We start from the raw sequence: 14875 nt of genomic DNA, 5'->3' as shown, positions 1-14875 counted from the left end.
AAAAATTAGCTGGACGTGGTGGTGGGCAACTGTAGTCCCAGCTACTCGGGAGGCTGAGGCAGAACAATTGCTTGAACCCTGGAGGCGGAGGTTGCAGAGAGCTGAGATTGTGCCACTGCACAGAAGTCTGGGCAACAGGGAGAGACTCCATCTCAAGGAAAAAAAAAAAAAAGAAAAAAAGAACAAGCTCCATTCCAAGATGGCAAAATAGGAACAGCAATGCGCTCCATTCCAAGATGGCCAAATAGAAACAGCTCTGGTCTGCAGCTCCCAGCATGACTGATGCAGAAGACGGGTGATTTCTGCATTTCCAACTGAGGTACATGGTTCATCTCATAGGGACTGGTTGGACAGTGGGTGCAGCCCATGGAGGGTGAGCTGAAGCAGGGCAGGGTGTCGCCTCACCCAGGAAGCACAAGGGGTCAGGGGATTTCCCTTTCCTAGCCAAGGGAAGCTGTGTCAGACTGTAACTGGAAAAATGGGACACTTCTGCCCGAATACTGCACTTTTCCCAAGGTCTTAGCAACCAACAGACAAGGAGATTCTCTCCCGTGCCTGGCTTGGCGGGTCCCATGCCCATGAGGCTTTGCTCACTGCTAGCGCAGAAGTCTGAGATCAAACTGCAAGGCGGCAGCCTGGCTAGGGGAGGGGCATCCACCATTGCTGAGGTTTGAGTAGGTAACCAAAGCAACTGGGAAGCTCGAACTGGGCAGAGCCCACTGCAGCTCAGCAAAGCCTACTAACTCTATAGACCCCACCTCTGTGGGCAGGGCATACCTGAACAAAAGGCTGCAGACAACTTCTGCAGATGTAAACAACCCTGTCTGACAGCTCTTAAGAGAGCAGTGGTTCTCCCAGCATGGTGTTTGAACTCTGAGAATGGACAGACTGCCTCCTCAAGTGGGTCCCTGACCCTCATGTAGCCTAACTGGGAGACACCTCCCAGTAGGGGCTAACAGACACCTCATATAGGTGGGTGCCCCTCTGGGATGAAGCTTCCAGAGGAAGGATCAGGCAGCAATATTTGCTGTTTTGCAGCCTGCACTGGAGACACCCAGGTAAACAGGGTCTGGAGTAGACCTCCAGCAAACTCCAACAGACCTGCAGCTGAGGGACCTGACTGTTAAGAGGAAAACTAACAAACAGAAAGGAATAGCATCAACATCACAAAAAAAGGGCATCTACACGAAAACCCCATCTGTAGGTCACTGACATCAAAGATCAAAGGTAGATAAAACCACAAAGATGGAGAGAAACCAGAGCAGAAAAGCTGAAAATTCTAAAGACCAGAGCTCCTCTTCTCCTCCAAAGCATTGCAGCTCCTCGCCAGCAACAGAACAAAGCTGGACGGAGAATGACTTTGATAAGTTGACAGAAGTAGGCTTCAGAAGGTCGGTAATAACAAACTTCTCCGAGCTTAAGGAGCATGTTCAAACCCATTGCAAGGAAGCTAAAAACCTTGAAAAAAGGTTAGATGAATGGTTAACTAGAATAAACAGTATAGAGAAGACTTTAAATGACCTGATGGAGCTGAAAACGATGGCACAAGAACTTCTTGACACATACACAAGCTTCAATAGCCGATTTGATCAAGTGGAAGAAAGGGTATCCGTGATTGAAGATCAAATTAATGAAATAAAGCAAGAAGACAAGGTTAGAGAAAAAAAGTAAAAAGAAAAAAAAAAGAATTATGCCAAAAATGTATTTGGTTATATAGAAATCATCATAACTCTCTTGATAAAAGCAAAAATTTGGAAACTACCTGTGATTATGTGATTAGTGAAAAAAGTATTTTAAAATCATATAACAGCACAATACGCAGCCATTAAAAGTGATAATGTTGATCAATATTTATCGGCATGAAAATATGGCCGTGACATATTATTTAAATTTTTAAAATTGAGGGCCAGGCACAATGGCTCATGCCTGTAATCCCAGCAGTTTGGAAGGCTGAGGCAGGCAGATCACTAGAGGCCGGGAGTTCAACACCAGCCTGACCAACATGGTGAAACCCTGTCTCTGCAAAAAATACAAAATTATTGTGTGTATAATAATATATAAATAAAATTGTATATATGTATGATATAGGTATATATATCTAATGTATATATAATTATAGCTACATTGGACGGTTGGCTGGATATGAACCAAAATGGTAAGAGTAGTTGTTGGCTGGTAGAATTACTGGGTGGCACTTACTTCTTCTCTACCTCATGAATTTTTTTTTATTTTAAGTTCTGGGATACATGTGGTGAACATGCAGGTCTGTTATATAGGTATACATGTGCCATGGCGGTTTGCTGCATCTATCAACCCGTCATCTGGGTTTTAAGCCCTGCATGAATTAGGTATTCGTACTAATGCTCTCCCTCACCTTTCCCCCCAACCCCGATAGACTCTGGTGTGTGATGTTCCCCTTCCTGTGTCCACGTGTTCTCATTGTTCAATTCACACTTATGAGTGAGAACATAAGGTGTTTGGTTTTCTGTTCCTGTGTTAGTTTGCTGAGGATGACGGTTTCCAGCTTCATCCATGTCCCTGCAAAGGACATGAACTCATTCTTTTTTTATAGCTGCATAGTGTTCCATGGTGTATATGTGCCACATTTTCTTTATCCAGTCTACCACTGATGGGCATTTGGGTTGGTTCGAAGTCTTTGCTATCGTAAATAGTGCTGCAATAAATATACATGTGCACATGTCTTTATACTAGAATGATTTATAATCCTTTGGGTATATACCCAGTAATGAGATTGCTGAGTTAAATGGTATTTCTGGTTCTAGATCCTTGAGGAATCGCCACACTGTCTTCCACAATGGTTGAACTAATTTACTCTCCCACCAACAGTGTAAAAGCGTTCCTATTTCTCTACATCCTTGCCAGCATCTGTTGTTTCAAGACTTTTTAATGATTGCCATTCTAACTGGCATGAGATGGTATCTCATTATAGTTTTGATTTGCATTTCTCTAATAAACAGTGTTGACAAACTTTTTTCCCCATGTTTGTTGGCAGCATAAATGTCTTCTTTTGAGAAGAGTCTGTTCATATCCTTTGCCCACTTTTTCATGTTGTTCATTTTTTTCTTGGAAATTTGTAAGTTCTTTGTAGATTATGGATATTAGCCCTTTGTCAGATGGATAGATTGCAAAAATTTTTTCCCATTCTGTAGGTTGCCTGTTCACTCTGATGATTGTTTCTTTTGCTGAGCAGAAGCTCTTTAGTTCAATTAGACCCCATTTATCAATTTTCACTTTTGTTGCAATTGCAATAAATGTTTTAGTCATGAAGTCTTTGCCTATGCCGATGTCCTGAATGGTATTGTCTAGGTTTTCTTCTAGGGTTTTTAGGATTTTAGGTTTTACATTTAAGTCTTTAATCCATCGTAAGTTAGTTTTCGTATACAGTGGAAGGAAGGGGTCCAGTTTCTGTTTTCTGTATACGGCTAGCCAGTTTTCCCGGCACCATTTATTAAATAGGGAATCCTTTCCCCATTGCTTGTTTTTGTTGGGTTTGCTGAAGATCAGATGGTTATAGATGTATGGTGTTATTTCTGAGGCCTCTGTTCTGTTCCACTGGTTTCTATATCTGTTTTGGTACCAGTATCATGCTGTTTTGGTTACTGCAGCCTTGTAGTATAGTTTGAAGTCAGGTAGCGTGATACCTCCAGCTTTGTTCTTTTTGCTTAGGATTGTCTTGGCTATATGGGCTCTTTTTTGGTTCCATATGAAATTTAAAGTAGTTTTTTCTAGTTCTGTGAAGAAAGTCAATGGTAGCTTGATGGGGATAGCATTGAATCTATAAATTACTTTGGGCAGTATGGCTGTTTTCATGATATTGATTCTTCATATCCAAAAGCATGGAATTTTTTTCCATCTGTTTGTGTCCTCTCTTACTTCATTGAGCAATGGTTTGTGGTTCTCTTTGAAGAGGTCCTTCATATCCCTCATAAGTTGTATTCCTAGGTATTTTATTTTCTTTGTAGCAATTGTGAATGGGAGTTTACTCATGATTTGGCTCTCTGTTTGTTATTGGTATATAGGAATGCTTGTGATTTTTGCACACTGATTTTGTATCTGAGACTGCTGAAGTTGCTTACCAGCTTAAGGAGTTTTTGGGCTGAGACGATGGGGTTTTCTAAATATACAATCACGTCATCTGCAAACAGGCAATTTGAGTTCGTCTTCTTCCTATTTGAATACCCTTTTTTGCCTTCTCTTGTCTGATCATGAATTTTTATAATACAAATTTTATAATCATATATGTAATATATATTCAAAAAAAGATAGCACATTTATCTAGATATTCTAGCAATTTTTATTTTTAAGCTTCATCTACCTTGTTTTTCTTTAAATCATAAAACAAGCTTTAAAATGCAGTAATCACCATACACACAGTGCAGGAGTTCTTACTTGGGGCTTTGATTCTCAACGTTGATCTCTCTTAGTTTGAGAATGCCTAATATGTTCTAAACATCTTTTATGAGTTTGGAGAGTTTTCCACATTGTAACTCCCCAAAGTGGGGCCAGAACTCACTGTTCCAGGCTCCTTTGCTGCTGACATCAGAGCATGAGTCTTTGCATCCATGTGAGTCCCAGCTTGGAAGGTAATGCTACAAGGAGGTAGACATGCATGGTATCCATCCCAGGTGAACATGACCCCGGGAGCTCAATGACTGAGCTCCTAGCATCTAGTTCCAAGCATTATCAATGCAAGCTACAGTGTCTCTGCAAGAAGCAGAGTTGTTGCCAAGCATTGGCAGTGACGATGTTTTCGATGGAGCAGATTGTACAGTGTGATTTGATGTTGTTTCTGGCCTGATACTTCCTAAGTCTGCTTCTCTTGCCCTCCAGGAGATTCTGTGAGTTGCTTTATATATATATATATATATATATTTGCCTAAACTAACTAGAGTGGATTCTATTATTTGCAAGGAAGAACTGTGCCTAATAGTATTACCTTCACCTCCATTTTACAGATGAAGAAATTGAGCCTTTTTAAAAAATGAAGAAAATTTCCTAAGATTACACAGCTAAAAAGTAATGAGGCAAGACTTAAGTGTAAGACCTTTGAGTCAAAGTCTAGGTTCTTCCTACCATGCCATGCTGCTATCTGGAAGATATGTACATATATTTTTACAAAGATTATTAATAATTAAACAAATAGATACTAGTATGGGATATCCCAGAGGAATTTAAAACTAAGATATTCCAATACTGACCATGAAGTCAGGTCATTAATAAAAACAAATGTTACCACTTCACAAATAATTACTATGTGCCAACACTGCCCATCAGCTCTGGGAGGGATCCCAGAGATTAACCACTCTCATTTATAGACGAGGAGCTTGCAGCCCAGAAACATGATAGAATTTTCCTGTTTCAGTAAGTAGGGTAGAGTGAGGAGAGAAAAGCAATTTGTTGACTCCCTTTTCCTTTATATCAGTGGAGGGTGAAACCACTTATTAACCTGTTTAGAAATGCTTGTATCACACAAGTTCAATGCCTAAATGAAAATCTTATTTAAATGTTAGAAGAAATAAATATTGAATCTATGAGGAATAACCACATTTAAAATATTGCCAACCAGTTCCAGAGATACCCTAGACTACACCATCATCAGCCCTTCGGGGTGTGTAACTGAGAAGCCTAAAATAGCTTTTGAGAGAAACCTCATGAAAACATCCCCTGGGGAACTGAGATCACATTTCCACCCAACTCTGAAACACAGGATTTATTTGACCAGCTTCGAGGCAAGAAAATTGTTCCTTCTGCAGAAATTGGGGAAAATGTGAAATCCCTTGTGAATCCATGGAAAAATGTAAGATTTAGTGTCTAAATGTTTTAAAATAAAAACATTTTATAGTAGACATTACTATCTCCATGTTCATAGATAATATTTTTTGTTTTAATAAAATCTAAGATGTGTTTTACCCTAAGGGCCATTTCTATTGAACCTGGAGGGGGAGAAAAAACCAACTTGAGTTACACAAGGAAAACTGAACCTTTACATTTCTGATTCGTTTCCCCTTAAATCATCCAAACATTGCTTTTTATGGGCTGTGTAATAGCAAAAAAGTCTCTGAGAGGGTGTTGAAGCATTTCAAGCCTTGCTTCCCTTAAAAATAAAATAACATAAAATAAGTTTTAAAAAGAGGAAGCAGGCTTCAAGTGAATCTAAAGGGTTTACAAAAGGTCTCATCAGGCCAATATCTAAAATGTTTTAGTGAATTTTTAATTTAAAAAATTTTCCTTTTCCTGTTTAATAGTGGAATCTTGCATGAAGATTGCCTTGAATGCTTAAAATATGTCTTCCTATCAGAATAAGAATAAACTTGGTCACTAAAAAGAGAGCACTCTGCTTTTCTCCATTAGAAATCACCGTGAGATATTTTAGAGTGAAGGAATTGTACCAATTTAAACCATATGCTTGTTTACATCTAATTTATCAGATAACTATTGGAAAATTTTACCTAACTAAGAGAGTCTTCTTTTTCACAACCATTTGGTGATTCAAATAGTGGAGTATGCAGTTCACTTAGGGCCAAATGTAGAATCACATGTTAATAGAATTTGACTTCTATTAAGACTTCTTCCTCCCTTTTTTATCTCTATTATTGAGATGACTGTTGAATGAAATCAGGTCACTTTTGCCTTAAGCTCTTTTTTATTTTAGTTCTCCCATGAGCCTACTTACATGAATAATAACTTAGGTAGTTTGGAAAGAAAGTCTAAGAAAACTAAGAATGCCCGGGCGCGGTGGCTCATGCCTGTAACCCCAGCCGTTTGGGAGGCTGAGGCGGGCAGATCACCTGAGGTCAGGAGTTTGAGACCAGACTGACCAACATGGAGAAATCCTGTCTCTATTAAAAAAAAAAAATTAGCCGGGCGTGGTGGCACATGCCTGTAATCCCAGCTACTTGGGAGGCTGAGGCACTTGAACCTGGGAGGCAGAGGTTGAGGTGAGCGGAGATCGTACCATTGCACTCCAGCCTGGGCAACAAGAGTGAAATTCCGTCTCAAAAAAAAACAAAAACAAAATAAACGGCTAATATTGAATGAAGCATTTTCTCAAAAATAGTTTCAGACATTGCACTAGTTTGCAAAGCAGAAGAAATCCACCATACATTGTGCATTTCCAGGTAATTGGTGAGTTTTCCATTTGAAGTTTTAGCTGGTTAAATTTTTGGCTGCCTTGAATCTGAAGAAAGACTGGCAGAGATAACAACATAGTATTTTAAGCAGAAATCTAAGGAAGCCATTCAGAAATTTATCCATTCATTCCACCATGATTTATTGAGTGACAACTATGGGCAGGCAAGATGTTTGGGACTGGAGGTATAACAGCGAACCATGGAGACAGGTATTTTCAAAGAAATTGGATGACAAGAGATCTGTTTGGGAGGGCCATGGTTTGGCGACAACAAATACTAATTCTGGGACTCATTTGTAGCATTTTTTATAATTTCAGAGAAAGGAAACATCAAAGTGCAAATAGTGAGATCTCTTCATTTTCAGTCCTGTGATATTTGGCCAGTGTTTTGCATACCCTGAAGAGCAATTCCTATCTGAGATCCAATAACTTCACTCACTAGAGCACATATGATACCCTGGAACATTTATCATTTACCTTTAGTGTGCATCTCACCTCTATTCTACTTGCTCCCAGCTTTGTGTCTCTGCGTCCTACTTCACTATGAAAACTGAAGTGATTGAACTTGTATTCTCCCAAGTCTTCTTTTTGCCACCTTCAAATTTATCTATGTCCTATACATTTAATGCAATTCCAATAAATAGTATCTCCAATATTTAAGAAGGAACTTGCAGTTCATGCAGAAAAATAACATGTGAGAAAACTCAGAGAAATCTTGAAAATAAAAATGAGAGATAGATAGTGTTACTAGACAATGCAATATATTTTGGAATTCCAATAAGTAAAAAAGTTTGATATTAGATAAAAAGTGAAAAATCCATGGAATAGAATAAAGAGTTCAGAAATAGATTCAAATTCTATGAAGGTTGGGCTTATGACAAAGGTGCCATTTCAGACTGGGTAAGGAAGGAAGGGAAGAATTCAAAATATCGATGTTGGACAACTGGCTGACCACTGGAAAAAATATTAAAATGGTATTTATTTCATCAAAAATAAATTCCAGATGGATTAAAGACATAAATGTTAAAAATAAAAGATTTTGAAGAAGGCATGAGAAATAACAGGGACCATATTTACCTTCCTGTCTGAAACAACTAAGAAAAAAGACAAAAAATACAATGATTTTAAACCATTAGACAATAGGCAACAAATGATAATGATCCTTGAGAGACAGGAAACAAATTATATAAACCCTATTATTGCCTCAGCCCACTGCCTGGAAAGAGTTTTGAGGCCACAGCATAGGGAAGGGGGAACGAGCTACAGCCCAATGATCTCAAGAAATTTAGGAGCTGGAGCTGGAGCTGAAGTCCAGGAAGGCCAAAGCAGCTGAAGCAAACAGGGCAGAGTACCAGAGAAAATCTGCTGTCCAGAGAGAGAGCCCTGGAGATCTTCAGAGGATCCCCTTGCAGTATTCAAATCAGTACTACTCAGCAAATGTGTGTGAGTAAACTAGTAGAGGACCCAGACACTGGGAAACAACCATCTGAAAGGACTAAAGAGAACAGTGTCTCACAATGGACTGGAAATAGTTCCTGTTCCCATCAACCAGACTGAAACACCTCAAAACTCAAAAGGCATCATGTAAAGTACTCATAAGAGTTTTGCCTCATGAATGGGGGGAAAATATCCCTACTAAATGCTTATCTGGTCTTGCCTAACAGCTTAAAAACAAGACTAAAATGAACCAGAAAAAACTCAAGAATATTCACAAGATTACAAAAATAATAAACATCCAACAAGGTAAAATTTACAGATCTGGTATCCACTAAAAAGTTACCAAGTAAGCAATGAAGCAGGAAAATGGACCCATAATGCCAGTGGTTAATTCTGATGAACCAAGTAGTAAAAGACTTGTTTCATTGTATTTCCTTCAGTCTCTTAAAATTATATAAATATATACAAATGTATTATATATTTATATATAAGATATATGTGTTTTATGTATGCAAGTGTGCATTTATATATACTATATATATATACACACACACATCTGCTTCCTCCTGTTTACCTACTCCGCAGATTATCTAGAAATATAGATGGAGAAAAAATATACAAGAGATGATAGCAGACATAGAGAATATAGTGAAAAGTTTGACAAGATGTTAATTGTGAGTACCATAAGGAAAGGGGAAAGCAAAAAGAAATGGCTGAGATTTTCCTAGAACTCATAAAAACATCCACAGGTGTAAGAAGCAGCCCAGGACTGCCCTAGTGGGTTAAGGATATATATACACACATATACACACACACACATATATATTATATATATATATATATAATTTGAAAGGATCTAAATGTTCATTAATGTGGACTGTAAAATTACAGTACATTTATGTTATAGATGCTATGTAGCCATAAAGTGTACTAAAGGAGCTATTTATGTCAGGATATGGACCAACCTCCTAGTCTCCAAAATATACTGCTAGGAGAAAAGGCAAGGAGGAAAGTAACACATAGAGTATGTCATCATTTGTCTGGAAATGGAGGTGGAGTCACATTCACACACAGATATAAATACCTATTTGGCTGTAAATGAACAAAACATTTCTGGTTTGATACACATAGAAATAAGTAATAATGGTTGCCTCTGCAGTGTTGGATAGGCTGGGTGACAGGAATAGAAGGAATATTTTGTTCCTTGCATATATTTTTGCATCTGAAATTCTGCAGGAGGTGCGACTATCACCCATGTAGATCAACCAATAAGAAAATTTAAAAGCAAACCCCAGCACAATCAAAATGGCCTTCAGCTCTGACCAGTTAAGTCCTTTTCCCTTTAACTACTTTCTCTGGCCTTTTACAGTCTGTCACTTCTTGGAAAAACTGGGAATTGAGAATTTAAAAGCATGAGGATATCTTTCCTCTATAAGCATCAAACCCAAGGCTGGAGCTCTGTATGGGTTTGCAACAGACTGCTTTTAAATCCACAGGGTGGAGAATTTAGCTTATTTTTAAATTAGGTGGAATTCAGAAAAGAGCTGCCAAAATGATTAAATAGACTGGAGAGACTGGTTTATAAAGAAAGATGAAAAGACCTAAATGTGTGTAATTTGGCGACATGACAGCAGGCCTGGCCTGTGGTTAACACATACAAGTACTGAACTTGATGAGTTCAAACACCAGGAAAGGAGCAGAGTAGTTGAGGATATAAGTAGGAGGAAAAAGGAGAAAATATGAAAAGAAAAACAAAGTGAACAGATACTCAAACAAAAGTCTTAGTCAGCCTGTCTGTCTCTATCTCTAGAGAGGCCTCTCCAGGGAAGCAACTGATGTCTTGTTTCTTGGATACTATCCTAGAACATCTTTACCTTCTCAGCAATTATAAGCTGAAACCAGCTGCCAGACCAGGGGTTAGAGGTCACCAGAAAGACTTTTATTCAACTTAAGCTCCCCTTTTCCACTGCCTTCTCCCTGATCTGGCACTTTGCTGTATTCGAGTGGCTACTTTGCTTCCATGTGCATAACCAATAAGGGGCAGACAGCCTTTTAGGGAGGAGTCTATGCAGAGTACATTGATCATTCACTCATATGTCAAGTTTTACTGGGTGTCTATGATAGGTTTGAGAAAGAAGATTGCAGTTCCCCGCTACTATCAAGGAGTTTGTGGTAGTTCACAATAGTGCTATCAAGAAGGGATAAGTGAGATGGCCAGGTGGACACAGACCAGCTTAGCAGCAGCACTGTGAGCACTGTGCTGTGCATTGGATGGTCCCATGTCCCTAATCAGCCTCTCACTGAGCCTATCTCTAGAGAGTATTAAAAAGTCACACTATTGCTATGCCACTGAAAATGAGTACCATGGGGGTGACTTTGCTTGCTTGTAATGTAACTGCTCAGTCTCTTCACCTGCTATATCTAGTCCATTCCTTTTATTTCATATTCACTAATCCTTAGTCCATATTTATTTGGGCTTGCAAATTAACTTGCCAGAGTATATGCTCAAGGGTGTGCAAACTGATATGGGAGCATATATAAAAATCTACATTCGTATGTATAAATAATCATGCACAAGTCTGTATGCATTTCTGGATTCATATCTCTGTGTTGCTGTGTATAAGAGAAAATGCACATATGGGTAAAATGAACGAAAAATTAATTTAAGAAACAATCTGGTAGGGATTCCAAAACTAATACATAAGAGAATGTTTTAAAAACCATTCTTGGTTTATGTTTATTTTAAATTTTCTCCATTTTTCAAATGAAGGAACTGAACTGTGGCTGGAACTTGATCCTGATGTGCTTATTACTGGCAGCATTAGGTGAGGCCATTCCCCTGTGGGCAGAGAGTAGGGTCAGAGGGAATAATCATTATAACTCTCAATTATTCTGGACAAGAGGCAGCTTCTGGGTCAGGAGATGAAAAGTTGGCAGCTATGCCTTAGACTGTGGGTAAGGAAAGAATTACTTCTCTCTGGGCTCCGGTTCTCTTGTAAAGAGGCTCTGAGGGATCCAGACATGATAAAGGCCTTTCCCATGTGGTGGAGAGAAGCTGAACTCTGCCATATGGAACTAGGGGAGGAGATAGGCTCATAGCTACGGTGCCATGATTAGGTTTGCCTACAGATTACAGAAACCCCAAAATAACAGTGACCTAAACAAAAAGTCCAGGGATACTGTGGTGGCTTCACTAGGTAATCAGGAACTCCATCTCCTCTCTGCTCTGCCATCCTTGGCAGCTGCTGCCAGCCTAAAGACCATCACATGTTCCAGGATGGCTGCTGTAACCTCTGTCATCACGTCCATTTTTGGGCAGCAGAAAAGACAAAAAGGAGACATCTCCCAGTTTTTTTCTGTTGTATTAGCCAGAACTTAGTCTTGGGACCATATCTAACTGCAAGAGAGGCTGGGAAAGATATCCTTATAGCCTGGTTCATCACCATCTTGAATAAAATTGTTTTTCTGTAACTAAAGAAGAAGGAGAGAATAAATATTGGGGGGAAAAGTGTTTCCTGCAACAGTTGGGCAAAAATGTGGCCTAGAGAAAAGCCCGTAAGGATATGTAGTTGCCAGCCGAAGCATAATTTTGGTATATGCTTCCTTTTGGTGATACCTGAGGCTGTACCAAAAAAGTGATACTAGCTGTTATAAGCTGTTCTTGGTTATGCTGTGGGGTATTAAAGAAAGTGTCTGTGTCCACTCTTGGGCAAAGGAGACAGCAGCACTCAGAGGCAAGTACGGTGTGTCTGCAGTGACCTCAGGGAGCACTGGCCCACAGAGAGAACCACAGAGAGCTTTCTGGAGCAACAAAATCACTTCATGCTCATAGGCAATGTGTCTGAGTCATGACAACTGGTGGGGAGGACACAAGCAAGAAACATCCTAGAGACTCCCTGGGAAATACCAGCTGTAACAATACCTCAAAAGTGGGGCTGGGGTCTTGCTGTCCCACAAGTGAGGGTTACAAGGTCAGTAAGCTGTGCTGAACCATGTATATGACCTCATTTATAACCATAGACAGGTAAGGCCAGGGGATTATTTGAGTGACAAGAAATAAAGAATATATTTCAGAAGTATTTGTTTTGTAAAGAGAGAGTTGGTTAAGAAAATGTGGATGCATGCATTTTAGACCACGCTTCAGCTTTTTAAAGTGAACACCAATGAGTGAGCATGATGATTTTCAATGCATATTTCATGGAACTCTCTAGTTTCATGAAGTGAATCAGAGTGCCTCCAAGACCAGAGAGAGACCAATGGGCTAGACTCTGGTCCCCAAACTATGCTGATTACATCATATTCATATTATTAGATTTCAACATAACTTCTCATTTGAAAAATTATTTCTACTGGCCCCACCATTAGAAATTAATGGTATAGGGATTAAACTTAGTAATGGTAATCACCTAACAATGTTGATCTCACTATCTTAAACTAAGAAATACTGCAGAAATGCTATTTAATAAAAGGAAATAGATATGTTAAATCTGCTCCTCTAAAAAATTCCAGTCTATCAAGGATATAGAGAAAATGAAACATTTATACATTGTTGGTAGGCATGTAAATTTAGTTCAACCCCTACGGAAAAACAGTATGGAGATTTCTCAAAGAACTAAAAATAGAACTACCGTTCAATTCAGCAATCCAACTACTGTGTATCTATCCAAAGGAAAAGAAATTGTTTTATCAAAATTTACCTGCACTCATATGTTTATCACAGCACTATTCACAATAGTAAATTCATGGAATCAACCTAAGTATACATCAATGGTTTACTGGATAAAGAAAATGGGGTACATATATACCATGGAATACTATGTAGCCATTAAGAAAGAATAAAATCGTGTCTTTTGCAACAAAAAGGGTGGAGCTGCAGACAATTATTCTCAGTGAAATAACCCAGAAATAGAAGATCAAATGTTCTCACTTGTAAATGGTAGCTAAATGAAGGGTACACATGGACATAAAGATGAAAATAATAGACGCTGGATGCTCCAAAAGTGGGTATGGTGGGAGGAGACTGAGGTTGAAAAACTGCCTATTGGGTACAATATTCACTATTTGGGTAATGGGTTCAATAGAAACCCAAACCTCACCATTGTGCATCCATCTAACAAACCTGCACATGTATCCCCGAATCAAAAATTTGATAAATAACAAACAACAACAAAAATTCCAGCCTATACCTACATGAGCTGAGATATGCAATATTGGTTACCATGATTAATTCACTAACAAAGGTTCTAGACATCAATCAAAACATTTACGAAAAGAAGGGATTCTATATGAAGACAGGCTTTGAAAATTCTATTTTTTTAAAAAAAATTTGTTATTATACTTCAAGTTCTGGGATACATGTGCAGGATGTGCAGGTTTGTTACATAGGTATACATGTGCCATGGTGGTTTGCTGCACTCATCAACCTGTCATCTATATTAGGTATTTCTCCTAAAGCTATCCCTCCCCTAGTCCGCCACCCCCGTCAGGTCCCAGTGTGTGATGTTTCCCTCCCTGTGTCCATGTGTACTCGTTGTTCAACTCCCATTTATGAGTCAGAACATGTGGTGTTTGGTTTTCTGTTCTTGTGTTAGTTTGCTGAGAATGATGGTTTCCAGCTTCATTCATGTCCCTGCAAAGGACACGAACTCATTCTTTTTTATGGCTGCATAGTGTTCCATGGTGTATATGTGCCACATTTTCTTTATCCAGTCTATTACTGACAGGCATTTGGGTTGGTTTGAAGTCTTTGCTATTGTAAATAGTGCTGCAATAAACATACATGTGCACATGCCTATTTGAGTTGGTTCCAAGTCTTTGCTATTGTGAACAATGCCACAATAAACATACATGTGCATGTGTCTTTATAGTAGAATCATTTATAATTCTTTGGGTATATACACAATCATAGGATTGCTGGGTCAAATGGTATATCTGGTTCTAGATCCTTGAGGAATCATCACACTGTCTTCCACAATGGTTGAACTAATTCACACTCCCACCAACAGTGTAAAAGTATTCCTATTTCTCCACATCCTCTCCAGCATTTGTTGTTTCCTGACTTTTTAATTATTGCCATTCTTACTGGCATAAGATGGTATCTCATTGTGGTTTTGATTTGCATGTCTCTAATGGCCAGTGAGGATAAGCTTTTTTTCATGTTTGTTGGCTGCATAAATGTCTTCTTTTGAGAAGTGTCTGTTCATATCCTTCACCCACTTTTTGATGGGGTTGTTTTTTCTTGTAAATTTGTTTAAGTTCTTTGTAAATTCTGGATATTAGCCCTTTGTC

At 38.8% G+C, this 14875-nt stretch overlaps 1 long non-coding RNA gene across 2 annotated transcripts in view; it reads right to left on the bottom strand.

Annotated features, from left to right (window-relative positions):
- Positions 1–14875, bottom strand: part of LOC110740747 — a 174824-nt gene that overhangs the window by 115310 nt on the left and 44639 nt on the right. The window lies entirely within an intron of this gene.

This window comes from Papio anubis, chromosome 1 (assembly GCF_008728515.1).
Source record: "Papio anubis isolate 15944 chromosome 1, Panubis1.0, whole genome shotgun sequence".
NCBI classification, from domain to species: Eukaryota; Metazoa; Chordata; class Mammalia; order Primates; family Cercopithecidae; genus Papio; species Papio anubis.
This window is presented reverse-complemented; position numbering and strand designations above follow the sequence as displayed.